The 16,149-nt window shown below is 40.1% G+C and overlaps 1 long non-coding RNA gene and 1 pseudogene across 1 annotated transcript; both read left to right on the plus strand.

The window, feature by feature from the left end:
* Positions 1–8,482: 8,482 nt before the first annotated feature.
* LOC120562504 lies at positions 8,483–14,385 on the plus strand (annotated as a pseudogene).
* Positions 14,386–15,049: 664 nt separating this feature from the next.
* Positions 15,050–15,487, plus strand: LOC120562408. The gene is made up of 3 exons (XR_005639774.1): positions 15,050–15,155; positions 15,272–15,330; positions 15,401–15,487. It is a non-coding gene; the product is annotated as an uncharacterized LOC120562408 (long non-coding RNA).
* The last annotated feature ends 662 nt before the right edge of the window (positions 15,488–16,149 follow it).

Raw genomic sequence — 16,149 nt, forward strand, 5'->3', positions numbered from 1 at the left:
TCAAGACGGGAGACAGAGCTCTCTACAGCACCACCAGAGTTGAACTGAGGAGGGGTATTAAACAGGCAAAGGACTGTTATAAGAGGTAAAGTAGAGGGACATCTGATCGATAACAACCCGCGACAGATGTGGAGGGGTATCCAGGCCCTAACCAACTACAAAGGTCGCCCTCCCCTCCCCACATCTTCCAGCAGCAGTACCCTGGCAGAGGAGCTAAACAGCTTCTTTGCCCGGTTTGAGATCTCCACCACACACCTGCAGTCACTGCCTCCCCCTGGCTCCAGCATTACACCTCTCTTTCTTCAGGAGTATGAGGTCAGGATGAAACTGAGAGCAGTGAACCCCAGGAAAGCTGCTGGTCCCGACGGCATTCCGGGAGCGGTGGTTAAAGTGTGTGCAGACCAGCTAACAGGGATCCTCACAAAACTTTTCAATCTCTCCCTGACACATGCCACCATCCCCACATGTTTGAAGGCCTCTATTATCATCCCCATTCCCAAAAAACCTGCCATAAACAGCCTGGACGATTACAGACCCATTGCTCTGACGTCTGTAATCATGAAGTGCTCTCCCAGCACATCAGAGACTGCCTCCCTTCCTCTTTGACCCTTGCCAGTTCGCCTACAGGGCAAACCGGTCAACAGAGGATGCCTCTGCTGTACGCACTTTACACCTATGACTGTTCACCAACCCATCAGTCCAACCACATAATAAAATATGCCGATGACACCACAGTGATTGGTTGTATTTCCGACGGGGACGAGACAGCGTACAGAGCAGAGGTAAAGGATCTGTTGTGCTGGTGCAAGGATGATAACCTGACCCTGAACATCCTTAAAACAAAAGAACTAATTCTGGATTTCAGGAAGCATAGACAGGACTACACCCCCCTCCTTATAAATGGAGAGCGGGTGGAAATTGTCACCACCTTTAGGTTTCTGGGCACCCACATCTCTTTTAACCACTCTTGGACTTACAACATCAGCGCACTGATTAAGAAAGCTCAGCAGCGGTTACACTTCCTGCGTGTGCTCAGGAAGAACAATCTTGACATGAAGCTACTGCTGGCTGTTTACCAATCCTCTGTGGTGAGCGTACTAACGTACTGTTTGAGTGTTTGGTACGCAGGCTCCGGACAGGAAGGTGGTGCAGAGAGTTATAAACACTGCACAAAAAATCATCGGCTGCCCACTGCCCAGCCTGGAAAACATTGCTATCTCCTGCTGCCTTAGGAGAACCAAGGCCATCACCACAGAACCCTCACACCCTGCTTACCCCCTATTTGAGCTGTTGCCCTCGGGGAGACGCTACAGGTCAATCAAATCGCACACCAGCAGGTTGACCAGCAGGTTGACCTGGGCCATACGGACTGCAAATACTCATGGACACTCACTTTATCCATGACACTCATGGACACGCTGTCATAAGCACTCACTCTACACCTTTTAATAACTACAGCTTTTTTTTACCTTTTAGATTTTATGGATATCTATATTTAAATAATATACATACGCAAAAATGTATATTTTTTATTGAGAGCAAAATTGCTTGCTGAGCCTGTTCTTGTCCTTGTCAGGACACATGTCGTTCCTTGTTTTCTTGTTGTTGTTTTTTTCTTATGTTGTGGTGCAAGGGTGGCTCTGTGAGAGCACCCTAAATTTCATTGTACCTTCACAGTGCAATGACAATAAAGGCTATTCTATTCTATAATGAAGGGGTGGAGTACGATGACGTCACCACTGAGCATGCCCAGTGAGCCGCTCTCTTTACAGTGTGTCTGCTTGTGCTGATTGACAGTTGAATGAAGGGTTTGATGAAGTAAAAGTGTTCTTTCGTTGCCTCAAACAGACTGAAAACTGACCGGAAACCAACCAGAAACAAGGCGTAATGTAACTAAAAAAACTGGCCGTATAATGACCAAAAACAGTCCAGAAACTGACCAACAACTGTGCTCTTTTTTTCTTTTCTTTTTTTCTGCACAAAAAGGACACAAACGGCAAGAAAAAATGACAAAAGAATGACCGAAAACTGACCGAAAACAGACTCAAAATTTCTTTCTTTTTGTCATGTTTTGTACCATCAATTATGGGAATTTTCTTTCAGCCTTGTGTTTCTCTTTGTAATATAAAACAGTGTTTTTCAGTTTTGGTAGGTCATCATTTACAGTCAGCGTCTGGATCGAACAAAGTGTGAAAACGCCCTAAAACATCTTAACTTAGAACGTAGAGTGTATTTGAATCTGGATCAGTTTGGGTATAACGCCTTTATCTGTAGCTGATTGTTGATCATATACGTTAAATTAGTTTACCGTATATGCAGATGATATTCAACAGTTTACTTCAGACACAACCTCTCTCTGTCGGAGGATATAAAACCGCAGATGATTACATTTCTAATTCTTCAGATTTGTATCGTCTCAGTTCTTCTCTTCTTCAGACTTTGTGCAGTTTAGCTTTTACATTTCTAAATGTAATCATTTTTACTGAATGAAAACCAGAAGACTGAAGGACAGAAGTTTTTGGATCTTTGCACCTGAAACTTTCTGCACCAACTCTTTGGTAAGACTCTTCTCTGACATCTTTAACTTTATTTTTATTCTTTATTGCGAGAAAAGTCTAAAGTATGTCATGAATCTGCAGTTCTTCTCTAATCTCTTTGCTGTGTTTGAACTGAACCCAAACTGTCCGGTTGGTTTGGGACTTCTTTTTTTTTTTTTTTTTAAATCACTTTTGTTTTTACAGATTTTCTTCACTTAATTTATTTTTTTGTTTGCTGCTCACTTTCAACATTTTTTGTTTTAATTAAAATATGAATTAAAAATATGTGATACATTTCTGTGCATTTTGTAATAAATCATTAAATAACGCATCAGTCTAAGTAATAACTAACCAGAACGGATGTTTTCTTCTCTTCCAGCTTTGAAAGTAATTTGAAGAAAGAAAATCTAAAAGCAATAAATAAATTATATATCTATAATATAATAAATTCTATTTCAACATAACATTTTAACTGCTTATGTGTCATCTTATCTTACACACCTCATGAAATAAAGTATTACAAAATGCAGAAAAATGTATTACATACTGCGTTCAGTGTGTACATTGTGACGTTGTTACATTGTGACATCATTACATTGTGATGTTGTTATTATATAATGTGTTGTTACAAGGTTTTTCCCACGTTGTGACCCAAGACTACCATGAATATCTCTATCTCTGCCGTTGTGCTGCTGCTTTCTGCTGCCGTGCTCTTTCTGGACTTTGTGAGAGAATAAGAAACTCCGGCTGCAAAGCGTATTAACGAGGAGATGAACAATAACGGCTGCACCGAGGTGATAGATGACAGAGGAATCACAGACTACAACAGCAGCTGTAAGCTGACGAATACCTTCATCAGAGCGCCTATCGGAACCGTCGGACACATCTGTGGGACTGGAGGACAGAAATACTTTAATAAAAAGAAACCTGGTGTTCGTAATCTCAGAAAAAGCAGAGCACCCTTTAACATTGGTGCCTGCAGACTGATGGATGGTACTGTCAGTCCGTGTGAGTACGATGGTGCAGATTATAACAGGTACATTGTAGTCACATGTGATGTTAAAGGAGATCCTGTTCACTTTGATAGGTTTCTGTCTTATTAACCAGCTAATGAATCAGTCGAACTTGTGCACTGTAAAACTTTTAACTGTAAATGTACAGTAATATACTGGCAGCAGCGTCGACAGTAAACTACTGTTTATCTACAGTATGCATACTGTTTTTAAATTGTAAGGTATGTTTCTGTAAATCCGAGATCTTCAACAGGGGATATAAATATATATAAATTCCCACTGATGATAGGCTTACTGGCCTATAGGTAAGGTAGTCCCTAAGATATCAGCCCACAGATATAGTTAATCCTAGATTCACTGTGCCACATGTGTAACATTAAAATATGATTTATAAAATCATGACAACAATTAATATTTTAATAGCTTATGCAAAAAGGGTATGTAAGAAGGACGTTATTGTAGGCCCAGTTTAATGTGCAACTCAATTTGATACAATATGTAGTAGGGGTCCCTGCTACATCTCACTTTCAGTTAAGGGGTCCTTGGCTTAAAAAAACATTGAAGACCCCTGCTGTAAATAGACAGTTTCTTACCGTATTATTTGAATTTACAGTAATACACAGGCTGCAGTGTTGTTTCTGCCTTTTCCTTTATTTTCCCAAGATGCATTGGTTGTGTGTGTGTGTGTGTGTGTGTCTCTTTGTGTGTCTCTTTGTGTGTCTCTGTTTCTAGTGTTTGCGTGTGTGCGTCCACGTGTGTGTGTATCTGTGCGTGTGTCTGTGTGTGTCTCTTTGTATGTGTGTGTGTGTTTCTGTGTTTCTGTGTGTGTCTGTGTGTCTCTCTGAGTGTGTGTGTGTCTCTGTGTTGTGTGTTTGTTGTGTTTGTGTGTCTCTCTGTGTCTCTGTGTGTGTATGTCTGTGTTGTGTCTGTGTGTTGTGTGTGTGTTGTCTATGTTGGGGACCAAGAAGCTGGTTAAACATTGATCTTAACCAAAAAATGGCTCAGATTGAGTTGACTGCAGAGACAAAGGATCTTGGCCTACATGTAAATCCCAAAGCCAGTGTCACCAAACTCCTACCGGCTGCTATTTGGAAGCAGAGTCCCTAAGATGGAGATTCTACATTCAACACGTGGAGGGCACGGCAGACTGGTGGTGAGACAAAGAACTGCTTCACACCTGTGAGAAGGTTGCGCTTTTCCCATTGGCTGTCGGGTCTTTGAATGCACCACCCCGCCACTTCTACTCTTTTTCCACGGTGACCCAGGTCATTACAGGAAGCACTCTAGTCCGGACTAGCTAGCCAGCATCACCTCGCTGGTCGAATTTGAGCTGGGACAGTTTTATATCAGTCTGATATACAAAGGGGATCCGAGGAAATACTGGCCGGGTATTCCCTCTATCTGCAGCGGGTTTAATCAGCCTGGATTCAAGAAAAGGACGGCGTTCTGTTTCTTGCTTGTCGACCTGGATTACGGCTCGTCCACTGCTCTGGAACGAAACGGATCATTAAACTCTGGCGAGATTTAACTGACGAACAACGCACAGTAAGGCTTTACACAGTTCTGGGCAGATATTAGGACTAGTGCGTTTTGGTTTGTTATTAATGAGAAAAGGGTTCGCTACCGCTTGTGCCATTAATGTGATCTGATTGTAATCATGTACTGGCCATATCTGGTTACTAATCTGTTGCTGTGAATGTATAAATTGATCACTATACGGTTTGATTCTGTTGTGTTAAGTAGCTGGTTTAAAACCGTAAGCGCTACCTGCTAGACCACTCCTTTCACGGAGTTTAGTTACTGTCCGCGAGATAATCGCAGTGAATCAGCTGTTAGCCACTAGAGTGGTTATAGTGGCCGTTTCCCTCGGTAAATCAAAAGTCTCAGTCTGTCCTAACTACACATGGGGTCCAGACCTGGGTGGCTGAGGGAGCTGGTCATTATCTATAACTAAGATCAGAGTGTTTCTTTTCCTTTCCTCCTTTATTCTGTTCCTTTTACTAACACACACGGACATACAAGCTAACCACGTAGCTCCTGAGCTAACGCTGCTAACTTAACCACGTGGGGTTTGTATAGAGCTTATAGGTGATTTAGCATATGGTATAAACGTGCGCGTTGCCTAGCAACCCCCACCTCGGCTTCTTCAGCCCCCTCTCCGTGCCCTCAGCACCACTACTGCCCTCTTGAGGCTAAATGGTTTTGTGCAGCTCACAGGAGTAGCCATTTTTTGAGTTGTTTTTGTACTAGAACTACATTTCTATTCAATTCAATTCAATTCAATTCAATTTTATTTATAGTATCAAATCATAACAAAAGTTATCTCGAGACACTTTACAGATAGAGTAGGTCTAAACCACACTCTATAATTTACAAAACCCCAACAATTACAGTAATTCCCTCAAGAGCAAGCATTAGCAGTGGCTATCGCGACAGTGGCGAGGAGAAACTCCCTTTTAGGAAGAAACCTCGGCAAACCCAGACTCTTGGTAGGCGGTGTCTGACGGGGCCGGTTGGGGGTGTGATGAACAGTGGTGATAATAGTCACATTAAAGGTCACAGTGACTTCGAAGGTTATCGTGGAAGTTTCGACACCGCCCCTCCCCTTTCACTCACTCTCTCTCACACACACTCACACACACACTCACACACACACACACACACACACACACACACACACACACACACAGACACAGACGTGTCTACAAGACATGCTGCTTTTGTTTTTGCTTTGTTTGGTTGTGATATTGTAGAATGTGTATATACGTTTTATTATTGAAGGATTATTGATTGGCTATTGATAATTGTGACGTTAATAAATTCGATTATACTTAATTTGCAGTTGCTGGTGATTATTTGTGTATTTGTTGTGATAACTGCTGGTCGAACGGGTCGCGCTCGAAATCACCCCTTCCTTTAATTCCTTTTTAAAGGATTTTTACAGAAATGAGACTGTTCCACAGTTTGATTATTGGTCCCTGACTAGCAGGGTGGTGCCCCGTTTTGATTGTTTGTCGATTTGATAAAGTTATTAATAACCATATTCATAACTTTATTAATATTGAAAAACATCTTTTGATAATTTGCCAAAGATCAAATCTGTACCCTACGAGAATCCTACATCTGTGTGTGTGTATGTCTGTGTGTATGTGTGCGAATTGTGTGTGTGTGTGTGTGTGTTTGTTTGTGCTGTGTGTGTTTGTGTATTTGGTGTGTGTGTTGTGAGTTGCATGTTGTGTGTGTGTGTGTTGTGAGTTGCATGTTGTGTGTGTGTGTGTATGGTTTGTGTGTGTGTTTGTTGTGTGTTAGTGTTTACGGGGACCTCTGAGTGTTTCTAGTGTTTGTGGGGACCTCTGGGTGTTTCTGGTGTTTAGTGTTTGTTGATCTTCATGCGGTGACGACAATTAGGTTGAGACACCAAAAAGACTAGTTTAGAAGAAGGATTATGTTTTGGGGTTAAAACTGCGGTCCCCTGAAGTAGGACTCCTGGGACACAAACTACAACTAACCCTTTCTGAAAACATTAAACTAAACTAGCAAACATGATTGTTTTCAGAAAAGTGAATCAGCCTTTTTCTGAGAAACAGGAACTCAAAGAAGCAGTTCCTCAATATGAGACACTTCTATGGAAAACATTTTCAGACTTTCTACTTATTTGTTTTAACAGCTTCTTCTTAGTTTCAACACAGGATTGACCCGGTTTAAACAAATGTATTGAAATCTTAGTGCCACTACTGAAATGTAGCCCTGCTCTTCCTTCTTCAGTCAGGGGCGTTGTTTGGCCCGACGCAAAAGTGGAGGAATCCGTTCATCTGCAAAAACTGCCATGACACAAAGCTGGTTAAAAATCAGACAGTTATCCCTCTAAGTGTACGCTATATTTAGAATATTTTCAGGCCTATTGCTACCTTGCTTTCAGACAGCCGTTTACAACCGGGAACTGAAGACGTTATCTTTGCTCTCTTCAAAGACACCAGACTCCTTTGACAATAACAACAATTTAACCACCTGGAACACGATGAGAGTTGCTGCCTCTATTGCTCAGTTAGTTAGTGGTATTGTGGGAATTTGGTGTTTTAAAGGGTTAGTTCTAATTCATTGGGCCATAATCTGAGGGGTTAGGAGAGAACATACAGAAGAGGAGTGAAATCAAGGTTTTGAGCTTCCAGATAAATTATATCTGTAGATTTGAAAATGTGGAGTTTGACTTACAGGAAGTGCAATCACAGTAACAGCTCGATATCATCCAGAACTCGTGGGTGTGTGTGTGTGTGTGTGTGTGTGTGTGTGTGTGTGTGTGTCTATTACAGTATTGTTTCATAATATAAAAAAGTATATTTTTTAATTTAAAATATTTTTTTAAGTTAATGTTTCTCTTTTTGTAGTTCATCTTTTACAATAACCTGCATCAGAACAATGTGTGAAAACATCTTAACTTCCTCTCTTTTGGTTTTTCCACGTTAATCTTTGACCGTCATTAACGCGTGTATTTAAATTAGGATCAGTGGGTGGGATGTCTGTTAACTTCAGAGACAACTGAATCCTCTGTTGGAGGATATAAAACACAACATCATTTCATATCTCCGTCTGAACATTCTTCAGATTTTTCATCGTGTCAGAGTTCAACTCTTTGGTAAGACTTCTCCAACTTTTAGTATTTTAAGCTTTTTTTCTGATGTTTTTTCGACGATTTTTTTGTCCAAAATTTTTGTCACTTATTTAACGTTTAGGTCACATTTTCAATGTATTTGTCAACGTTTGTTGTTGGTTTTTGGCCAATTTATTTTGAGGATTCAAAAAATTGAAATTTTGTCGCTTTTTTGACATTTTTGGTCCTTTTTTCAATTGTTTTCTGAAGAACCTCGTAGTTGAATGTGATGTAACGTAGTGTGTTTGTTATCATGTGATATTCCAGGTATCTCTCCTGCTGCTGACTCTAGAACTCATCTCTCTCCTGTCATTCAGGTAAATATACTTTAGATTATTATTCTCTCTTTAACACATTTAAACTTCTCTGATTGGTTTAGATTCTGTTTCAGCTGCAAGGACGAAAACTCAAAAGTTTAATATAAAGAGATGTTAGATATGTCAGAGTAAAGTCTCTAACAGCTTTTATATGATAATATAAAGAGATGGTAGATATGTCAGAGTAAAGTCTCTAACAGCTTTTATATGATAATATAAAGAGATGTTAGATATGTCAGAGTAAAGTCTCTAACAGCTTTTATATGATAATATAAAGAGATGGTAGATATGTCAGAGTAAAGTCTCTAACAGCTTTTATATGATAATATAAAGAGATGTTAGATATGTCAGAGTAAAGTCTCTATCAGCTTTTATATGATAATATAAAGAGATGGTAGATATGTCAGAGTAAAGTCTCTAACAGCTTTTATATGATAATATAAAGAGATGGTAGATATGTCAGAGTAAAGTCTCTAACAGCTTTTATATGATAATATAAAGAGATGGTAGATATGTCAGAGTAAAGTCTCTAACAGCTTTTATATGATAATATAAAGAGATGGTAGATATGTCAGAGTAAAGTCTCTATCAGCTTTTATATGATTCTAGCTACTAGATATTAGATTTCCTTCAGAAAATGCATGTGAATATATAATATATATAATAGCTAAATTGCTAAAGTGCCAAAGTGTTAAAGTGCTGAAGTGTCTGTGATCCCATCCTATCCTCTCCTCACCTTTGGCAGCTATATAGGACACTGGGACAAAGGCAGCAGACATTAACCCAACTCAGCTCACAGAGAGAGTCATCACCGTCCAAGGAGGGCTACATACACTTACAAGGTGAGGATGACATCCACGGCAGATCGACTGGCCCGTCAGCAGGACAGGGAACAAGGCATTGGCACAAACAAGAAAGCAGTGAAGTTCCTGCAGCAGGATTATGAGACTCTGCGCCAGCAGTGTTTGAAGAGTGGACGCCTGTTTGAGGACGAGCACTTCCCAGCTGAGCCCACATCACTGGGCTACAAGGTGCTGGGACCAGGCTCAGAAAAAACCAAGGGGGTTGTTTGGAAAAGGCCAACGGTAGGAAGCCTCTAAGAAAAAACACACAGCAATGAAAACTAACCAAACATAAGAGGAACACTGTTTTTTAAATGATCCTATGGTTGGTGAGCTTGTCACTGACTTGACATTAATTATTGTATTCCTTTCATTTACTGAATTGCAAATATTTAATCTTTTAAACTTTAGATAGCAGAAGTAAAAAACAATATACATAAAAAGAGTAGCTGTACCTCTCTATTTTCTGCATCGCGATCTGAACACTTGAAAGCCACAGAATTCTCTGGGAGAGAATTTATCTAAATGTGTTGAATCATCGGTGCAGCGGGGGCGGTATTACATTCAATTTATCGCACCTTTGTGACGAAAAGAGAGCTGAGCCAGAAGGCAAAGCTCTAGATCTACCGGTCACTTTTCGTTCCTACCCTCACCTATGGTCATGAAGGCTGGGTCATGACCCAAAGAACCAGATCCAGGGTACAAGCGGCCGAAATGGGTTCCTCCCTCTCGCGACCCGACACCGGATAAGCGGATGAAGATGGATGGATGGATGGATGGTGTTGAATCATGTGTTTGTGAATTATTATATATATATATATATATATATATATATATATATATATATATATATATTGCTCTCAAATGTTCAACTGTTTGTGATTGTTTGCTTCTCTATATAGGATCTGTGCTTAAACCCAAAGTTCATTGTTGATGGAGCCACACGAACGGACATTTGCCAAGGAGCTCTGGGTAAGTGAGGGGAAAGAATGAAGGGATGGATGGATGGATAATGGGGTGTTTTGGATTTTCGCTTTTTGCTGTTTGCAGCACCTGCTGCACTGCGGTGAATGCCACATATTGCTCAATCTCAGAACATGTCTCTGATTTTACTGTGTAGGTGACTGCTGGCTTCTGGCTGCAATAGCCAGTCTGACTCTAGACCAGGACATCCTGGCTCGCGTGGTGCCCCAGGAACAGAGTTTTACTGAAGGTTACGCTGGGATATTTCACTTCCAGGTCAGACAAATGCCCTTCTTATCTGGCTTAACCATAACCCTAAAATTATGGCTCATAGGTCAATAGGTTAAAAAAAAACAATGAAATAGTGTACTTTTGTCTTTGGTACTAAGTTTCCCTATATTGCCATGCTGTGACATGCAGAGAATAGAACATATTATTCAAGGATCACACAATTGTCTTGCTCATGAATCATAAAAGTATTTGACGTTGAGTTTACTGATGAGAATATTTTCTTCTCAGTTCTGGCAGTTTGGTGAGTGGGTGGATGTGGTGATCGATGACCGTTTACCCACAAGAGAAGGAAAGCTGCTGTTCGTTCACTCAGAAAAGCGCTCAGAGTTTTGGAGCGCGCTTCTGAGAAGGCCTACGCCAAGTATGGATCGTTCTTTTTTTGCTTCATCAAAACATTAATCCAGTGAAAATGTACAATATATAGTTGGTAAATCTGGTCACATCCCTCTGTGTCTGACAGGTTGTATGGCAGCTATGAGGCCCTGTCAGGAGGATACCCTACTGAGGGGTTTGAGGATTTTACAGGAGGGATTGCAGAAGTATACTACTTAGACAAAGCTCCACCGAAGCTCTTCCAAATCATGCAGAAGGCCCTGAGCCTGGGTTCACTGCTTGGTTGCGCTATTAAAGTAGGTCTTATTTCCATAGTAATTTGCTTATTTTCATACAGGTTTGCATGTTTATCTGCAAGCCAACATACCAACAGTAGTAAAGTACTAATGTCATCAGATTGAAATATTGTTCTTGGTGTTTTCAGACCACCAGTGCTGATGAGAAAGAGAAACATACAGCTCTCAATCTTTTCAAGGGACATGCATACTCAGTCACTGGTGCAGAGGAGGTATATGATTATCTAAACTGTCAACATTATGCTGTTTTTTTTCAACTGCATTCAAATTATATTGCCTGCTGTTGCTCTCTCCCAGGTTGCTCTCTCCCAGGTTCATTTCCAAGGCGAGCCAGTTCAGCTGGTTTGCATGAGGAACCCATGGGGTCGCAAGGAGTGGACTGGGCCTTGGAGTGATAAGTAAATAATTACGTTCTAGATCCATTAACCATCAGCTACCATTAGTTAATTCCAGGATTATCCTAAAAGCTTTTTTAAATCACAATTAGGTCCAGTGAATGGAACCATCTCAGTGAAGATGAGAAATCAAAGTTGAACCATGCTGCTGATGATGGAGAATTCTGGTAAATCTGTTGGCTTTAACTTTTCATTTACATGAGAATAAATGTAATATTTTACATATTTTCACCATCACCAAATGAACTATATAGGCTCAGACTAGGAAAAGTGATGGACACAATGTTCTTTGTTGAGAAATGTGTTTCTCTCCTCAGGATGTCCTATTCAGACTTTATCGAGCAGTTCTCCAGGTTGGAGATCTGTAACTTGACCCCAGACACGCTCACGAGTGATAAAGTGGGCCAATGGAACCACTACCAGTTTGAAGGGACGTGGAGGAAGGGCTCTACTGCAGGCGGCTGCCGAAAGTTCTCAGGTAACAGAGAAACCATATGTATGTCTGAGCAAGAAGTTCTGTTACACTTCATATAAAGAATTACACTTTTGTCTGTTCCAGACACATTCTCGTCCAACCCTCAGTTTGTGGTGCGCCTGGAGGATGTGGATGATGATCCCCTGGATGGGAAGGATGGATGTACCATTCTGGTTGGGCTCATGCAAAAGGATAGGCGACAGCAGAAGAGGCTCGGCTGCAAACTTCAGAGAATTGGCTTTGCAATTTATAAGGTGCCTCAGAATAATTTGATGTTTCATTATCATGAAATCAGAGCTCTATATTTGACTGATTTAAAAAAAATACTTCTTCTGTCTGTTTCCTTTTTACAGGTCCCAGATCAGGTCAGTATTTAAACTGTTTTATCCCTTACTTTCTCTGAAATTTGAAATGCAACATAGACATCACAAGTGTCACGTTTGCATTGTGATTTTCTGGATGGCTTTCATTTATAAAAGCCCTTTTCTCCTGTTACTCTTCAGTACAAAGGCCGAAGCAATGTTCACCTGGGTCCAGATGTCCTGCTGGAACAGAGCTATGTGGCCACGAGCGCTCCTTCACCAGCAGACGGGAAGTGTGCAACCGTTTTAATCTTCCTCCAGGAGAATATGCCATTGTTCCCTCGACCTACGAGCCTGACAAGAATGGCAGCTTCCTTCTCAGGGTGTTCTCTGAGAAACCGGCTGCAGCCAGGTATTGTGTTACAGTAACATACAGACTGAGTGATGTCTGCAGGCTGATGTAGACCTCAGAGCTTTGCTGTAATACAGCCATCTAGTGGACAAAGCTCAGAGACCAGCTCCTTCTCTGGTCACAGAAAAGTCTTCAATTCACTGTCAAAACTTAATGTTAATGTTATTTTCTTGCACGCCAACAGAGTGTGTTCAAGCTATGCATTTCTATTTGTTTCAGTCCACTGGAGGATGACTTTGACATTCCAATAGAGGAGGTAAGAACATCCACAGAATGATATAGCTGCTCTTGCATTGGTTAGACATTCTTTTCTTTTCACTTTAGTACTTAGATTAAATGAAATAGCATGTCACATTCAATTTGAAATGATTATTGCTTAATGTGTTAATGTGTTGTGTTAAATTTAACAATATTTAAATAAATGAATCAAATTTGAAGAGCCAGTGCATCTCCTATTTGAAATGAGTAACATACTGTCTCCATCTCACAGCAGGAGCTATCTGAGAGTGATGTGGATCCTCATTTCAAGGAGCACTTCAAGCAGACTGATGGCAATGTATGTCAACATGAGAACTATTGGATAAAAGAAATGTATCAACAGCTCTAAACCTGGATTACAAACCAGTAGAAAATAACTTATAATGTTCATTTTTCATTTTTTACAGGACATGGAGGTATCGGCCTTTGACCTGGTTGAAATTTTGAACAAAGTTTTCTCTCAGCGTGAGTAAATTTAATCTCTTACATAGATCAACAAGTAGCCTTTTTATTTTCATTTGACTTACTGTTAGAGTTAGAGCTAGATATGTTGTGTCACTTTCTTGCAGGGTCTGATATCAAGACAGAAGCCTTCAGCCTGGAGACAGGTCGCCTTATTGTCAGTCTGCTAGATGTATCCTCTTTAAGCTTACTCTTTAATTCTTTTTCTTTTTTTCATTTTTGCTTTGACTGTAATGACCCCACCCTTTTTCTTGCTCTTTTATTAATTATATTATCATGTTATTTTAGTGCCTGTTTCTCTGATTGCTTGTTTAATGGATTGAGTGCTTTATTGCTGATTTTTTAAGGTGACCTTGAGTGTTTAGAAAGGTGCCTATAAATAAAATGCATTATTATTATTATTATTATTATTAAGAAATGAATAAATTGTCCTCCCACAGTTGATGTTTTGAAACTGTACTTTAAAAATGTTGGGATGTGGGTGCATTATAATATACTGTGTGGAATTAAAATATGTGAACAATCAATTTAATTCATCATCCAGGATGTGCTTTTTATAAATCTTAACATTCCTCAGAAAGATGAAAGTGGCAAATTGGGGCTGATGGAATTCAACTTGCTTTGGAGCAAAATCCAGAAATACCTGGTAAGTTGTCATTGCAGCAGTGTATGAATATGAAATGAGTTTTGGTTATCATACCTGGTTGTATCCTGGGTCATATAGGCGATCTTCAAGAAACATGACACAGACAGCTCTGGCACCATGAACTCCCACGAGATGAGAGGCGCTGCCACTGAAGCAGGTAACAAACATTATCACCTGAGGAATCTCATCCACTAAAGTTATGGCAGTCTGGCCATCAATGTTTGAAAAAAACTTCTTTATTTACATTATGTATCGTAACCTTACTGCTTTACTGCAAAGTTTTCTCTGCAAGTTTACATTTTATAGCTTTAAATTCAGGGATAACATTTGCTTTCCTGATAAGAATCAAAATGAGATATTTAAATATGTTGCCTGCATATTTTAATTATTTTTGAACAGAGTATGCCACTATAGTTTACACACATATATACCAAGTTATGAGACACATATTGAAAATATGACATGCTTGTAAAAATGGAAAAATACAGCTTTGTAAATACAGCACTTTACCTATGATGCTTATTTTTCTGGGTTTTATTTGACCACTGAGCCCCACAGGCGTGTGTGTGTGTGTGTGTGTGTGTTTTTTTTCTGTGTGTGTGTGTGTGTGTGTGTGTGTGTGTGTGTGTGTGTGTGCGGTGTGTGGGTGTGGGTGTGGGTGTGTGGTTCCTGGCAGACTGGATAAGCCAGTTAGAGGACTCCCCCCCTGCACATAGATTTAATTCATTATACTTACCACAGGAACAAATAAGAGTGGGCCAGGCTTTGTAACTCTACCATTAGCACCCTGCTATTATCCAACACCTTTTAGAACATCATGCTAACTGATGGCTATTTTTCTTCCCCCAGGTTCCAGGTCAACAGTGGTGTGCTGCAGGCCATTGTCAGCCGTTATTCCGATGCTCAGTATGCCATAGACTTTGACTGTTTTGTGGGTTGTCTCATTAAACTGGAAATGCTCTTCAGTAAGTGTCCAGAAAACACAACTTTATCCATTCAGTATATCTAATATTGATTTGTAGACTCTGAGAGCGGTGGCATGTTGACATTACCAGAACCTTTTTTTCTGTCTCTCTACCAGAAATGTTTAAGACTCTGGAGAGAGCTGACACAGGGAAGATTGAGCTGGATATGCAACAGGTGTGTAAGACGATAACAAAAGCTCTTCTAGTTTAGACAGCTTGCTGTATAATGTTGTTTCCTCTTTCAGTGGCTGTGCCTGGCCATCTTCTGATCTGGAGACAAGACAAGAGAGATGATACCTGCTGGAGGATTAACAATACATGCATTGAATTCACCAAAAAATCACATTTATGTTTTACAAACTAAGTGTACTCAATGACAGTTCACAAGCACTCTATAAATTCCAAATGCTTGAAAACGACTAAAATGTGTTAGTAAATTTGAATCATATTTGCTGAACATAAACATGGGGATATGTTGTATCACTCACAAGTATTATTCCTTTTTTTTTTCTTTTTGGTGTGCAGTGGGAACAATTCTTATTAGTTGGTGTGTTTTGGCTCTTTTAGCTGTTGCAAAACTTCTGTAAAATGAAAGAAAATAAACTAACAAACTATGGCCTCTGGACTATCAGACTATAATTTATAAAACCTTGCACAGATCAGACACATATGGTTAAAATAGTCAGAGGTGAAATAGTTTTCACTGTTTATGATTGTTGGGGAGATTATTGCAGTAATGCAATTGCAGTCACTATGGTGTTTAGTAGGACCAAATGAGGTATAAATATAATTGTGATTTCATTTTACCAATCTAATCTTTTGTGGACCAGCACACGTTTCACATTCATCCATCTGGGCCACATCTGGGCCAATCACGGGCCATCAATCACAGCCAGAGGCAGAGTAACAGGACAGGTGAGATAGAGCATGTTTGGCATGAACAATAAAGGGTGTGAAGATAGTGGAGCTGCACATACGGCACAGAGCCTGTCTA

Source organism: Perca fluviatilis, chromosome 7 (genome assembly GCF_010015445.1).
Source record: "Perca fluviatilis chromosome 7, GENO_Pfluv_1.0, whole genome shotgun sequence".
In the NCBI taxonomy this organism is placed as follows: domain Eukaryota; kingdom Metazoa; phylum Chordata; class Actinopteri; order Perciformes; family Percidae; genus Perca; species Perca fluviatilis.